Here is a 15,068-nt window from a genome sequence, read left to right on the forward strand (position 1 = left end):
AATGTAAAAAGCATAACTAAATGAAGACTCAGGTGCTGATATAAACTTCATTTACAATGTGTGCTTAAAAGAAGGATTGTCCTTTGGGTTTTTTTTTTTTTTTTCTGCAGTGCATTTCACGTAATGCTGCCAATCAAGAACAATATGCTGATAAATAACTCTTTTTTGTGTGTTCCTCATCTCTAGATTATTAATTTAGATCAAAATCAATGCCGATAAAAAAACATGGATAAATGAGCATTGTTGAAAGCAACTTTACAGAAATGAATGGAGCCGCGTTGATTAGACTGTCTGACTGACGGCCTATTACTTAAGGGTTGTATTGGCTCATGGTCGCTCAATCAGCCCAAAGTAACAAAATGCAAAGAATACTGTATACAAATCCACCATTTGCACTTTGTATGGGTTTAGCTTGGAAAAGTGCAGGGGACAAAAATCACCTTTTTAAAGACTGCGGGGGGACGTGCCCCCCACGTCCCCCATGGCTGCTATGCCCTTGAGTCAAGCCAGAGTTCACCAGTTAAACCTATCTGTTCTCTCTTGCCTCTCAGGGGCATGAGATGACTCCTCTGATGTTGATACAGCAGGTACAGGTTGTCTCTTTCTCTCACTAACAATGTCACAGCAGCCCACCTCACACCTCCCAGAATACCAACTTTTTCCTGTTGCATCTTCCCACCCCTCAAAAGAGGAAAGAAAAGATCCAGCCTAATGAAAGCTGTTGATGTTGTCTTCATGGATGTCATCAGGTTTGGTTAGTCTTCAGCTAAAAGTATGGTATTGAGCTGGGTGCCTCAGAGTGTAACACTGTCAAACAGTGAACAGTGGCCATACTGAATTTGATACATTTTAGTTAAAGCAACCTGCCTCTTACAGATTGAACTTTAAACACTGTTATTGCAGTGCTTGCAAGGCACTATATTGAAATTCTTTAAACTTTCTGGTTGGTTTGTTCTAAACCCCTAAATCTAAATGGTAAATCTCCCATTGACCTTCAAAATGTTAACAAAAGCAAAGACATCATCGTAATACTTCTGATAGATCTTTTTTTTTGTTTGTTTGTTTTTGTTTTTTTGTGCATACTAAATTACGATTGATTTTTTTCCTGCAACTATTTATGTAACCACCTTTACACTGCAAAGATGGTGTAGCATGTGTTAATTCTTATATGCAGCCGACAGAAAACAAGATGCATGCTGAGTGTTATGACAATGACAAAGCAGCTGTGATGCATTATATTTGCATGGACCCAAAGCTTAACACTTAAGCTTATCTTACAGTTTAACACTATTCTTTCAATAGCCTTGCAAGCACTGGTATGGCCTTCAGAAAATGCAAATCTACTTTTGTGCTTTTTAAAATGCTTCTAACTAAAATGATTAAATACATTGCTGGCATAGGTGACGTGCAGCCTATCGCATCTGGTTATCTTTTAAGGGGGCTACATCATGATTTACCACCATGGCAGTGCTCTTGGTGAAGCACCTCTTAAGTCTATTTAGTTGCTACAGAGCTCTTGCTGCATCCTGCATGAGCTTCATCATTCTGGACATCACACTGGGACATAACCGGTGGGGAAGGTCCTTTATGGAAGAACCTCTAAGTTAAAGCATGCTTTGAGAACTGAACAGAGATTTTACCTCACAGCAGACTTGTGCTTCCAGAGAAGTAGGTTAAATTAGGATGTACAACTACAAATTAAGATATCAACAACAAGACAAAAACATCTTAAATATGTTTAAGGGCCAACATCTCACTAAAGTAATTGTCAATATTTTAAATAAGAAAGAAAGAAAGAAACATGATATAACACGTATTATTGCAAATGTTCAGCTGCCCAGTGGCTTATTTAAATTTATACCACGGGTCTGTTGAATTCTTGATTCTGATTGGCTGATGGATGTTCTAAGGTGTGCAATTCTTTTTCAAGTAAACGCACGGCTATGAAGTAGTTCCAGGTCTTGACCGCATAACGGTTCCATATCACTTCACCAAATTATTTCAGTTATTTCAAAGAGCCGTACAGGCTACCACAACAAAATAACCAATTAAAACAAAGGCATTGGTTAAGTACATCAGATACGAATGACAAACAATGTCTAAAATTTCCTAAATTTATTTCAGTTTCGATTGAAAAGCGTCCTTGGGCTCTCTCTCTCTCTTTTGCTCTCGTCTCACACACACCGTACAGGCTACCACAACAAAATAACCAATTAAAACAAAGGCATTGGTTAAGTACATCAGATATGAATGACAAACAATGTCTATAATTTCCTTAATTTATTTCAATTTCGATTGAAAAGCGTCCTTGTGCTCTCTCTCTCTCTTTCGCTCTCGTCTCACACACACCGTACATGCTACCACAGCAAAATAACCACATAAACCAATACATTGTTTAAAGTAAATTGGTTAAGAATGTCAAACAATGTTTATAATATCCTACATTTATTTCAATTTCGGTTGAAAAGCGCCCTCGTGCTCCTCGTCTCACCCGCACTTACACACGCTCACACACATACATACACACGCGCACACACACACACACGCACTACCTTGTTACTCCAATGCCGAAAAGCAGCGCTTCCTCCATTGTTAGTTCTAAAGTGATGTTTTCGAACTAGCAACGAAGGTTTGAGCTGTATCAAAGCTAGATACACTTGATCAATACAACAGTTTCTATATTATCTGAAATATCTGTGGGAAACACCCTCGCGCTCCCAATCACCCTCTCACACATGCACTCCCACACACGTGGACACATATATGCATTACGCGACACTTACTCACAAGTGAAAAACAGAGCCATCATGTCAGTACACACCTGCATCTCAGTAGGGTTGAAAACAGTTGATAATGTTTATATCGGAGAAGCTATAAACAAAAATGGCGACATTCGCTGCTGCTGAGAAGTGCATAAACTTACATCTTGGGGATTTTGAAGCAATGTTACTTCTGACGAGAGCAGCAACAAAAAAGGTAATCCCAGAAGCGATCTCTCTCAGTTTCTGAGTTTCTCTCTTTCGATCACTCAAAAACAAACACACACAAGTGCACGACCTTATTATTCCAGTAAGTGCTCCGGTAAAGCAGAGCGAACCTCGCTATCCTCCGTTGCTAGTTCTATAGTGACATTTTCGAACTAGCAACGAAGGCTAGGGCTGTATCAAAGCAAGATGTTGAATCCGTGGTGGAAGAAAGTAGTTCCACTTAGTGTTGGGTTCGAGTCCACCTTAGTCGAGTCCGAGTCAAGGCCGAGTCTTTGAATAATCGAGTCCAAGTTGAGTCCGAGTCCAAAAGGTGCCATGTCAGACTCAAGACTGAGTCCATAACAGGCCGAGTCAGAGTCGAGTCAGAGTCCGAACGAATCTGTTCATGAATCTGAATTAAAATTGTAACCGTAAACTCAACATCAATATTTTAAGCTTATTTTAAACTTCACAACTAAGAGAACCAGTTTGTCAATATAAATGTAACAAAAACACCTCTGTTGCATTTCATATATGTATAGTATATATTATGATTAGTATCCTGCTGAACAGACTTCAAAGTGGTTTCAGAATAAAAGCATATGCTTTAGGTGTATGAAGGCAAAACTGTATTTCAGCACAGTTCTTATTGTGTTCTGTTGACATTTCAATTATTTGTTGCTTTTTCCCCTCCACTCAAACATAGAATAAAGAAAGTGAAAGCTGCGTTAGTCATTACAACCAGAGTTATTATTATTTCAAATTGTAATTTAGTTTTTATTTCTACTTAATTTTCAATTTGTCGATTCAATTTAATTTAGTTTTATTTAAATTATCACTATCTAAAGAAATAATAGTCTATAATGAGATTTCTTTCTGAATATTTTTTCTCTATCTGCCCAATGATTTGGGAAAATACAATTTTCTAGTTAATTTGTGGGAAACCACACAATGCAGGGCAGTTCTGCATGCTGCTCATGTACCTAAATCACGATTCGTTCATGTGCATCTTGCAGCAGCTGCCGCAGAAGATAAAAAAATTATAATAATAATTGATATTTGCTTGAGCGTCAGCTGCGTTGGTCTGCAATCAGTCGGAAATCTTTAAATACCAACCAAAGAAAATTTCATTGAGCTCTTTTTTAACTGCAAAAATATGGAGAATAATAATTTTGAGTCATAAATTTAACAGAATTGTCCTTTAAAAGTGTCAGAGATATAGGCTAAAGATGTGCATAAGTCATCTGGTGGTTTACAATAAAAATAAAATAAATTAAAATTAAATTTAAAATAAAAACATCATAACCAGCTAAATTCATCTCGTAACATGAAGTTTAGCTTCATACACAAACTCTGTCATCGAATAATACATTTATTTTATAGTCTATAATTAAATTATAAACAAAAAATTTCACTGCCCAAAATATCCTAATATTTTATTGTGCATGGTTGAATGTTGTGAATGGTGGACAAATGCTGTAAAAGAATGTATTTTAAGCAGCTCGTCAATGCTTTGAAAATAGTCAGTCTATAATAAATAGGTGCTGTTTATCTGTTTAGAGTTGCTGTCTGCTTTAGCAATAAATCATCAAGCTATTATGAACCAGTTCAAGCTGACAATACTGCATGGACCACAAGAGACTACAGAAGCCTACATGTGCAGATACATTACACCTAAAAATACTTAATATCCAATATTAATACTATTTTTATGTATTTTTATTTGCTGTTTTTAGTAAACTGTGAGAGACATGATGTGTGTAAACTTGACTCAATGAAGTTCTTGATTTTAAGTTTTTAACCACAATGATTACACTGGATACATACCCGTCTTTATGTTTTCGTCATGCCAGCCACCTCAGTAGTCGATGTTATACAGTAGTCTCTGTAGTAACATTCAAACGTATTGGTTGACTGAAGAGTGTGCTTGTGCACGTGCGTATGTGTGTGTGTGCGTGTGTTTGCTTAAACACAGTGAAACAACTCTGGCTACGTCTACGACTTCAGGGGCTAATACAGCTGCATGCAGACAGAGGTGTTCAGTCATTTCTGTTATTTATTTATTTTTCATTTTTTATTTTATTTTTCATTGCATCACAAATGTCATGGACTCGGCTGGACTCGGGAAAAAATCCTGAGTCCCAAAGGCTTGAGTCCGAGTCAAGTCCGAGTAAAAATGTATCCGAGTCCGTGACAAGTCCAAGTCCATTAAAATTGGATTTGTGACTCGGACTCGAGTCCGAGTCCAAACTCAAGTACCCCAACTCTAGTTCCACTCACAAGAGTGTTTTAGGGACGAAAACCAGAAAATGTCTTAAGATAAAACACTGAACGATGTCTTAAGGTGTGGAAACTGTGGTATAATCAGAATAATTGACTCCAGCCCATGGAATTATTGAAAAATAATGCACACCCGAGGTATTTTTCAATACTTCAACGGTCCGTCATCAGTTATTCCTTACTTGTTTAAATGAACTCAGATTGACAAATTCTAAATATATATATAAACTGTGTGTTTAGTACTATAGCTGCATATGATGTCTTCACTGGCAAATGGCAACAGGTATAATTATTACCAAGGTAACCAAAAATAAGTTAAGCATTAAACTTGAGTAAATTATCATTCTGATTTTAAATGCTAATCCAAAAATGCACAACCTATGACTGGTAATAGACTTATGAATTTTTATTCCTTCATGCTTCAATTCCCTTTACAAATAAAGCTTTTTTATGTATACAGATTCACTGTGTGTCTATGCATACATTGTTGTGCTGTGGTCCATTTCATAGAAATTTCTCAACAAAAGAATACTAAAATACATCCTGCTCAGACACTAAGAGGTCTATAATGTCCTCTTTATAACAATGATACTCTTATGACCTTCATTTCTAGCTGATCTTATTTATTCATTTATGTATTTGTTTGTTATGGTAATGGAGGAAGAATCTATATATCTGTGACCTTACAGTATAGCAACAGCAGCAACAACAACAACATAATAAAAATAGTTGTATATTCTTTTCCAAAGATATTAATCATAAAATAATTATTAATTTATAATTTAATTGTGTATAAACCCAAGTTCTTCCTATTTGTTTATTTATTTATTTATTTATTTTTTTGTTAATTTTTTAGGCTTCTGGCAATAAGTAAATTTGATTAATTCATTATTAAGGTAACGTAAAATAAACCTACATCTGACCTTTTAATAATAATAATATTGGTAATAATATTAATAATAATGATAATAACAAACATAATAATCATTGTTTATTGTTATAGCTGTTATTAATTACCTGCTTTTTAGTCTTTTTAAAATGTTTGATTGTGTATTGATTTTTTCAGTGTTTAAATAATGCTTTAGAAATGAATACATCAGATGTGTAAATTCACTGTACTCATCGAGAGGGCGCCAATATCGTCGTCATCATCATCATCATCATCATGTTTATGGGACTGCACCAATCTCATGTAGCCTACATTTATGACAGCACCTCTGAACGTGTTTCCAATTTAACTCACCAAACAGCCTTAAGACAAAAGCCTCTGATGACGGGTTATAAAGGCGCATTTACCCAGAGGAGCTCGCTAAATGTCACGGATTATGCACTTATGTTCGCGCAAAGGTGCTCGAAACACGACTGCTGCTGATTCCATTGACAATAATGTCAGCGAAAGATCCGCTAATCGAAACACTTAAAGGTAGGCTTGATATCCCACACATGATCATATGCATGTAAAGGCGGTATGATGACAAGTGCTGCCTGTTGTTATGATGACTCATGCTGAAAGCCCGGGTCCTTGTATTAACGCACTCAGACAAGCCAAACTGAACAAGTGAGGGAAGAAGTGTGGAGAGAGTTCACAAGGGGCGCGTACTTGCATTCTGTCTTGCGTTATTTTTTAATTGTTGGTCTGTGCAGACACATACGGTCTCAGACGGACGTCTTTGGCCCTTGCGTCGCGTCTCAAAACGTATTTTTGCGTTCAAAAACGTTTCAAAGACGCATTTTTTTAATTTAAGGGACCGTTCAGACAGAACGCGTTATTAAACTAAAAAAAAAGAGCCAAACGCAGAGCAGCAAATGTGACAATGCAGGTGAAACGTTTATTTTTTTTATTTATTTTTAAGTTGACGTTCTTTAAACCCCAACACGGTCGTCGTCTATAAACGCGGCACTGCTGCACGAGACGCGCAAAACAGCCCGACGCGGCGCACTGGCAACGGTCCGTTTACATAGAACAACTATTGAAGAACAGCGCAAAAACGCGTTTGGTGTAAACGGCCGCTCAGTGTCTCGTGCAGGAGCGCTGCGTTTTTAGACGCCGTGTCAAAGAATAAACGCGCTGCCTCGAGCATTATATGTATATATATATATATATATATATATATAGCGCAAGGATGCGTAACGGCCCATTTTATTTATTTTATTTTATTTTTTAAAACAACTCAAGATCCTGCGTTCCTGTTATTTAGTTGCGCTCCGTCTAACTGTTTTGACGCGCCGCCTTTTAAACGCGACGCTCATGGCAAAAAGAACAGCGAGACGCGATGCAATGATCAAAAAGACAACGGTCTGCATACACAGACCAACAATAATAATAATAAAAAAACTTAAGAATGCGCCCTATGTGTGGACAGCCCCTTATTTTATTTAATTAATTCGTTATTTATTTTTTGCATAGATGACAGAAATATTACAAACACATAATTAATGTCCAAAAATAATGAGAGGAATAACATTAGATGAAACTGAAAACATAAAGAAATGGAATAAACAAAAGGAAATAAGATAAATAACTAATAAAAGAATGATAGTAGAATTACAAATAAATTAAGACTGAAGATATTTAACAATTTGTCAGTTTGACAGTTTTGACACTTTGTTTTTGTTGTTCAGTGTACTGAGGGCCAATATTAAATAAGTATGAGGTCATGCAAAAAAAAAAAATAAATAAATAATAATAATAATACAAAAACTTTGGTATAGCTGATGAGAATTTGCATTTATTAATGAATTATTTTCTAATATTGTATTACATTAGTTATATATTCTATGTTATGATTATGAGAAAAGTAACATATTGCACTGAAAAAAAAAAAATCGTTAGTTTAACATAAAGGGTCACAGCACCCCCCTGTTTCAGCACAGTTGAGCTCTCACCACATTTTTTAAAAATGCACTCAAAGTGGCCGTGATCAGCAGCAGAGTGAGGGGAGAAGGGAGAGTGATCCCAACAACTGTCTGATCCAGTCACTCAGCTTTATTTTAATAATGCAGTTAACAGCCAGTGATGTGTCCAGACTTTTTTGACTGAGGTGGCCCATGTGGGGCACAGACTCATTCAAGGGTGGCATGAAGCGTAACTCAACATCCCTGATATTAAAAATAATAATACTAATAAGAAATGTATATTTTCAGGATTTTTTTAATAGTCAAATGTTTCTTAGCTAAATAATTGATTAATTGTTATTAAATGTTAATATTGCACAACACAGAAGACACCAAATAGCATTACATTTATTTTTTCAGTATTTATGTATATAGTGTGTCTTTTAAATTACATAAATGTTATGGACACTGCTAATAACACATGATTATGATAAAGAACCTAAAGTTTGCAAGTTTCGTGGCAAGATTTTAAAGATTTTTAAAATCTTTGTTTGAGGCAGATAGTTAAGTAAACTAGATACCCCCGCATGTTTAAAAGATAATACTTATGATGCACACGTTGATGTTATACACACCACAAAACATGTCATGGGAAAGTAGTCAGACATTTCATATCTGAAATAATGAATGGTTCTTGGCTAAAATAAGATGATGAAATCATTACAGTTTTTATCTAGTTGGGATAGAAAAGAGTACTGGCTTGTTCACCTCAAGCACTGGTGACGGATAGTGAGCGGATAGTGATTCCATGATATGTGGATGGGATCGGGCGATCAGAAAATATTCTGAGGGCACTGGCAGGCCAGGTTTTACGGGGTAGATCTCTAGGACCTAACACGCCTCCACAAGCGTTAAATATGCTCAGGGAACTTTTTCTTCTATCTTCCGTGTTCTACTTTAAGACTGATGTGGCCCCTGGCCTGTACCAAACTAAATGCACACCCCTGCTCAGTTGATGTAAGCCTGTATATTGACACCCCATGCCCCCCACCTGGACACGCCCCTGTTAACAGCATCAAAGATTATAACAATTGCTTGTTACAGAATGCACAAATTATACACTGTTTTCTAAGCTCACAATACATTACTCACACTGGTAATTTATATCTGTAATTTAATACGCAAATAAATGCCAAGCCATGTACTCTGTATCGAAAATATGTTAATGTTTTTTACACTTTAATAACTTGAGACTTATTCCAAGATGATGATTTACAAATATAAGTGCTTAGATTGGTTAACATTCTTACACTAGGGATGGATGGATGGATGAAAGGAAGGATGGATGGGCTCTAAAAGTGCTCTCAACTGACTGAGGCGCTTGAGAGTTTGAAGCGCTGGTCACGTGCATGGCAATGACTCTCTTGTCAAAGGGTAAAGGCCACGCCTTCTTGTGAATAATATCGAGAACACCCGTGACATAGAGGTGCTGAAATTCAATGGAAAGCTAAACCCTGTACATCACGACCTGTGACGTTGACTCAATGTTCATTTCAAACCTGGAAGAGGAAAATAGCCCGAAAAATCCCTAAATTGACCCTTTTCCTCTTGAAATTTAAAATAACGAATGTTAACATTCTCTTCCCGTGTGTGCAAGATGTATATACCTGTTAACATCTCAAAAATATGTTGTAGTGTTTCATGACCTTTTTAAAGGTGCTATAAGCGATTTTAGCCATTCTAACTTCCATGAGACTGAGCCGTTGATTTAGCCACGCTCCCTCTTTCCTAAACACTGCACCGATATAGTTGAAACCAACACCAAGCATGTTCCCACAGTTGTCAAACACAACAGTAGCAAAATACAACTGACATAATATAATCCAGAATATGGCATTAAGACTCAATAATTCACTGCAACGACAACACTATGAGAGTGCAAAATGATTGATATCATCAGAGACCGTGGCCCGTGGACACATGTTTGTTTGCTGTTTACAATGTCAAGAGCTGTCACAGAGACTGGTAAGATATCTCATGACACTTATTTCAGTGATATCTTTCAGGGAGAAGCACCTTTAATTAAATTGTGGACATTTGTTCCACACAATGAAAATAAGTTTCTTATATATTAAATTAAAATGTAGGCTCTTAAATATTTTTTGTTGCAAAAACCTAAATTATTTGAATTTAACTTGAACCTTGCAGCTTATTAATAGCTAGTGACATATACATTAGCATATTATATATATTTATCTTTGTACTGTATGCATGGGCGTAGCTATGTGGTGGCCATTGGTGGCCAGTGCCACCCCTGATTAAAGCTTGGCCACCCCTGTTCAAATTTCAGTCTCCACAGATTTAGTACTGTTGGACATTTAGATTTCTTTACAAGGGGACAGAGGTTTGTATGCATTTATTCAATATGAAAATGTATTTACCATTTGGCCCCAGAAAATGGCTATAGTGAATCTTCATTTTTGTACACGCTTCTCTCTTTGTTGTTTCGGATAACTTGCTTGTTTCTAATTTGTAACATTTTCACTTTTTGTAATGTTTTTTTGACAGCTGTATCATAGTTTTCTCTTAGTTTTAAGGCAAAAGTTTGATTGGCCAAACTAAGGAATAAATATGAAAAGTTTGATGAATGACTGCTGTACTATAGACAGAGTGAGCAGGAGAAGAGTGTCTACACTATATATCTGTGAAAGATGTACTTTAATGAGAGTCCCATAAGATTTTTTTAGTTTGCTGACTTTATTAAGCTTTTTGTCATTTTATTCTGAAGTTATCTGTCACAGTCCTGTCACTTGGTCAGGTTTGGTTTTTGTCTGACGGGACCGTGACATCATCGCCCCATGTTCTGTCTTGTGTTTCATGTCCTGTCTTTGTCTTGAGCGCATGGGTCCAGGTGTGAGTCACCGCCGTGCGCTCTTCGGTAAAGTCATGGTCCTGTCACTCATTCAGGTTGGGGGTTTTGTCTGACGGGACCGTGACATCATTGTTCCCTGTCTGTCTTGCGTTTCGTGTACCTTATGGTGTAAGTGCACGGGTCCGGTTGTGAGTTACCGCCGTGCGCTCTTTGGTCGGTCTTGTTTGTGTCCTGAGCATGGTATCTGGATTCTGACTTCCTGTCTGGTTTAGTTTCGGTCTGTGTCAGGATCCGGACAGTCATGCTCCATGTTATGTTTGTTTTGGTCTAATTGTGTTGACGTTTTCCCTCATGTGTTTCAGGTGCCACTGACACAGGGAATCAGCGCTTCCATGGGAATCCTGATTGTTTCCATGGGAACGCTGATGCCAACTTTCCTCTAAAAATCGGTATTGGTCTCAAAAATCCCATATCGGTCGTGCTCTAGTCTCGTGTATCTGTTTGGTTGCCCGTCTCTGCCCGCGTGTCAGGAGTGTGGTTACCTTCCAGTTTGCTGTACGCTTATTCTCTACGCTCATGAATCATCAACGGAGGATTCCTAGTTTCTGTGGTGTGTGTGTTCTCAGCGCACACAGGTCTTCAGCAGAGGATCTCCTCACTGCGCAGTGGGCATGCTCTTCATGAAGATTTCCCTGCCACTGTCAGCATCCACAGCCACGGAGGCCGATCCCCTGCCGCTGCCAGCGCCCACGGTCACGGAGGCCTTTCCCCTGCCACTGCCAGCATCCTCGGCCACGGAGGCTGTTCCCCTGCCACTGCCAGCATCCACAGCCATGGAGACTGTTTCCCTGCCGCTGCCAGCATCCACAGTCACAAAGGCCATTCTCCTGCTGTTGACAACAGCCACGGAGGCCTTTTCCCTGTCGCTGCCAGTGCTCACGGCCACAGAGGCCTATCCCCTGCTGCTGCCAGTGTCCACGTCCACGGAGGCTGTTCTCCTGCCGCTGTCAGTGTCCACGGCCACAGAGGTCATTTCCCCTTCCCTGCCTGCACTAATGCTAATAATGTGTTGCATTGGCTCATTTTAATTAAGTTAATTGAGCAAGCAGTAAAAATCAGGCTAAGTGAACACCATTTGTTAGTCTAAATCAGTTTGAACATTTCATAGCAACAGTATGGATTGTAAGAGTTAAAGGACGGGCAAGGAGGAGGTGGGAACCGGCTGAACAGTCAACCTCCAGTGGCAGACTGCAGTGGTGAGGACTCCTCGACAGCGCATCCCTCCTCCCTCCCGGGTTTCGGGACCACTGTAACAGGTAAAAAGACGGGCAAGGAGGAGGTGGGAACCGGCTGAACAGTAAACGTAAAATTTACACACATGTACAAATACACACACATGCAGCGTGGCCGCGTGCGTCTCTGTCTCTCTCTCTCTCTCTCTCTCTCTCTCTCTCTCTCTCTCTCTCTCGAACTGGCATCTCTGGCTCCCATTTATCTCACTCTCCAGCTGATTCAGCGCCGGCCACGCACCCTCATGGCCCGGCCATGCCCTCCTCCTCGTCACACTCCTCCCCCACCCGATTCAGGCCGGGGAGCCAACCAAACTGACCTACTCCCGCCCATCTATGGAGGGGAGACGCTGTTCTTCCGGCTACAGTTACACACTGTCAGCTAATGGCCCACCCCGCCTCCTGGGAACCTGGGGAGAGGCATAGAGAGAGAGAGAGAGAGAGAGAGAGAGAGAGAGAGAGAGAGAGAGAGAGAGAGAGAGAGAGAGAGAGAGAGAGAGAGAGAGAGAGAGAGAGAGAGAGAGAGAGAGAGAGAGAGAGAGAGAACTTGCTCGCCGGTTCCACAACAAGGGTGCCAACGATGCTGTTTTGGAGTTAATGATGCAAGCATTATTCCAGAAATATTACGTAATCCTATTTTTAGAGATTACTGGCATTGTTTTGAACAGCTTCTACAGCATAACACATGTGGCAGGAAAAATTGTTTCCTGCATTAACGGTAAAAGCTGAAGTGTTCAATTTTTTTTCTATGTTAAAACACTTTCTCCTATCCCAGCTAAATATAGAAAAACCGCTATAAGTAAGCCATTGATAGGTTGATTTTCCCCTAAAAATGTAAAACTGTTTGACCCTGTGTGACCCTACGCTGTTTGTTTGAGCATCCCAACCAGCCCAACTCTCTTTTTGGCCGACCAATTGAAGATGGAGTTTGAAATAAAAATGATTATTTCTCCAATTCCATTTGGTGACGCTAGTGCTGCAAGAAATACACACTTCAGATTTAAAATATTTCTTGCAAGGTGATTTGCAGTTCTATTGTTTATTATTTAAATGTACATTTGTCATCTGTGGTTTCGAGTAATACATGTCTACTTGAAATTTTATATTTGGACATTCATCAGGGTAGATGATATATTTAATTTGACATGAATGATAAATTGTGTTTTATTAAATTCAAATTAAATATGGTGCAATAGAACTAAGGTCTATAGAACTAACTGATTGATATCAGAGTTTTGCTGAAAATGGAATATGCCATGTTTATATGCACATTCTATCTAATCAGAATTTGCTGTCTGTTCCTGAAGGTTGAGTTCAGTCTCACTGGCAGTGCAACAGACTACAGCCTGCACCAAACTTATTACCTCTCAGGGCCGAGGACGCTTCATGCGTCTGATACTGATAAGAAGAACTCTGGGAAATGTAGTAAAACGTATATTACACACAAACTGAATAATAGAGGTTAGTGGACACTCATAAAGACCTATTCAGGCCTTTTACAGATAATCAATGTCAGTTCTTTTCTTTGCAGTGGTACTGCCCTAACATTGCCATTCTGAGAAATCAGGAGTTTGTAGGTAAGTTTCCCGATCCATCTAAGTTTCTAGCTGAGATATTTAAAGCTGTAATTTTTTTTGTGTGTGTGTGGAATGCAACAGAGGAAAAGATGTCTGTGGGCTGATGTCTGATCATTTGTTTAGCCAATCAGAAGGCTTAAAGCTGAAGTGTGTATTTTCTGCACCACTAGCGTCACCAAACAGAATTGCAAAAAAACAAAAATTGCTTTCAAAAAGCTTTTCCAAACACTCCCCCTGTCTTCCTTTGATCAAACAAACAGATAGCCCTGCCCCAAACTCACGCCATTGGTCACTGGTGTCGCGTGTCAATGGCAAAACATAGGTAAAAAAATATGTCTGTCACCGGAAAATACTGCATTACAAGGTAATGAAATTTGGATTTAAAATTTTGATAAAAAAAAAAAAAGTGTATAGCCAGAAAACATGTTTACTTTTGAATGACTATCAATGGAGAAACATGTTTTTTTGCTATCATGGGGTGTAGTTCCAGCATGTACCAGCAGGGGCTGCAGGGACCTGCTAATCAGCTTATCCCTGCCTCTTTGGTCTGGACAGGCCGCTAAAAATGAACAGAGCAATTTTTATAGCACTAAAGAGACGCAGTGTTTACAGTCAGCCAACAAATGTCCAAGTTAAAGTTGTCTTTACATAATAAGCTGGGATTGGAGAAAGTATTTTAACATAGAAAAATTTACACACTTCAGCTTTAAGCAGTTAGATACTGTGCATTTGTCATAACTGGTGTCTCTCAACTCTCTTCATACAGAACCCTTTCTCTCATTGTCTATGGTATTGTCAGAAATGGACTTTAAGCTTAGTATTGAGGTATAAACTTAATTCTAAACCTTATTATTTGCTATATGCTTTTATGTTTTGCATGCAGTAATTTTACCATCTGTTTCTGTATATTGGCATCCTTTTGAAAACTATGCAATAATATGATAAGACATTTACTCTATAACTTTCATCTCAGAACTGCAGCTTCCTGGATGAAAGCTGGCTGCTTCCAGTATGATTTCAGTGTTTAAAATTCTCTCTTCATTTACTCATTTATCATTTACCCAGATGTGTATGACTTTCTTCTGCTGAACACAAACAAAGATTTTTAGAAGAATATTTTAGCTCTGTAGGTCCATACAATGCAACTGAATGGAGCTCCAGCTGAAGCATAAAAGTAATCCATAAAACTCCAGAGGTTAAATCCATATCTTCAGAAGCGATATGATAGGTGTGATCAATATTTAAGTCC

This window comes from Myxocyprinus asiaticus, chromosome 32 (genome assembly GCF_019703515.2).
Source record: "Myxocyprinus asiaticus isolate MX2 ecotype Aquarium Trade chromosome 32, UBuf_Myxa_2, whole genome shotgun sequence".
In the NCBI taxonomy this organism is placed as follows: domain Eukaryota; kingdom Metazoa; phylum Chordata; class Actinopteri; order Cypriniformes; family Catostomidae; genus Myxocyprinus; species Myxocyprinus asiaticus.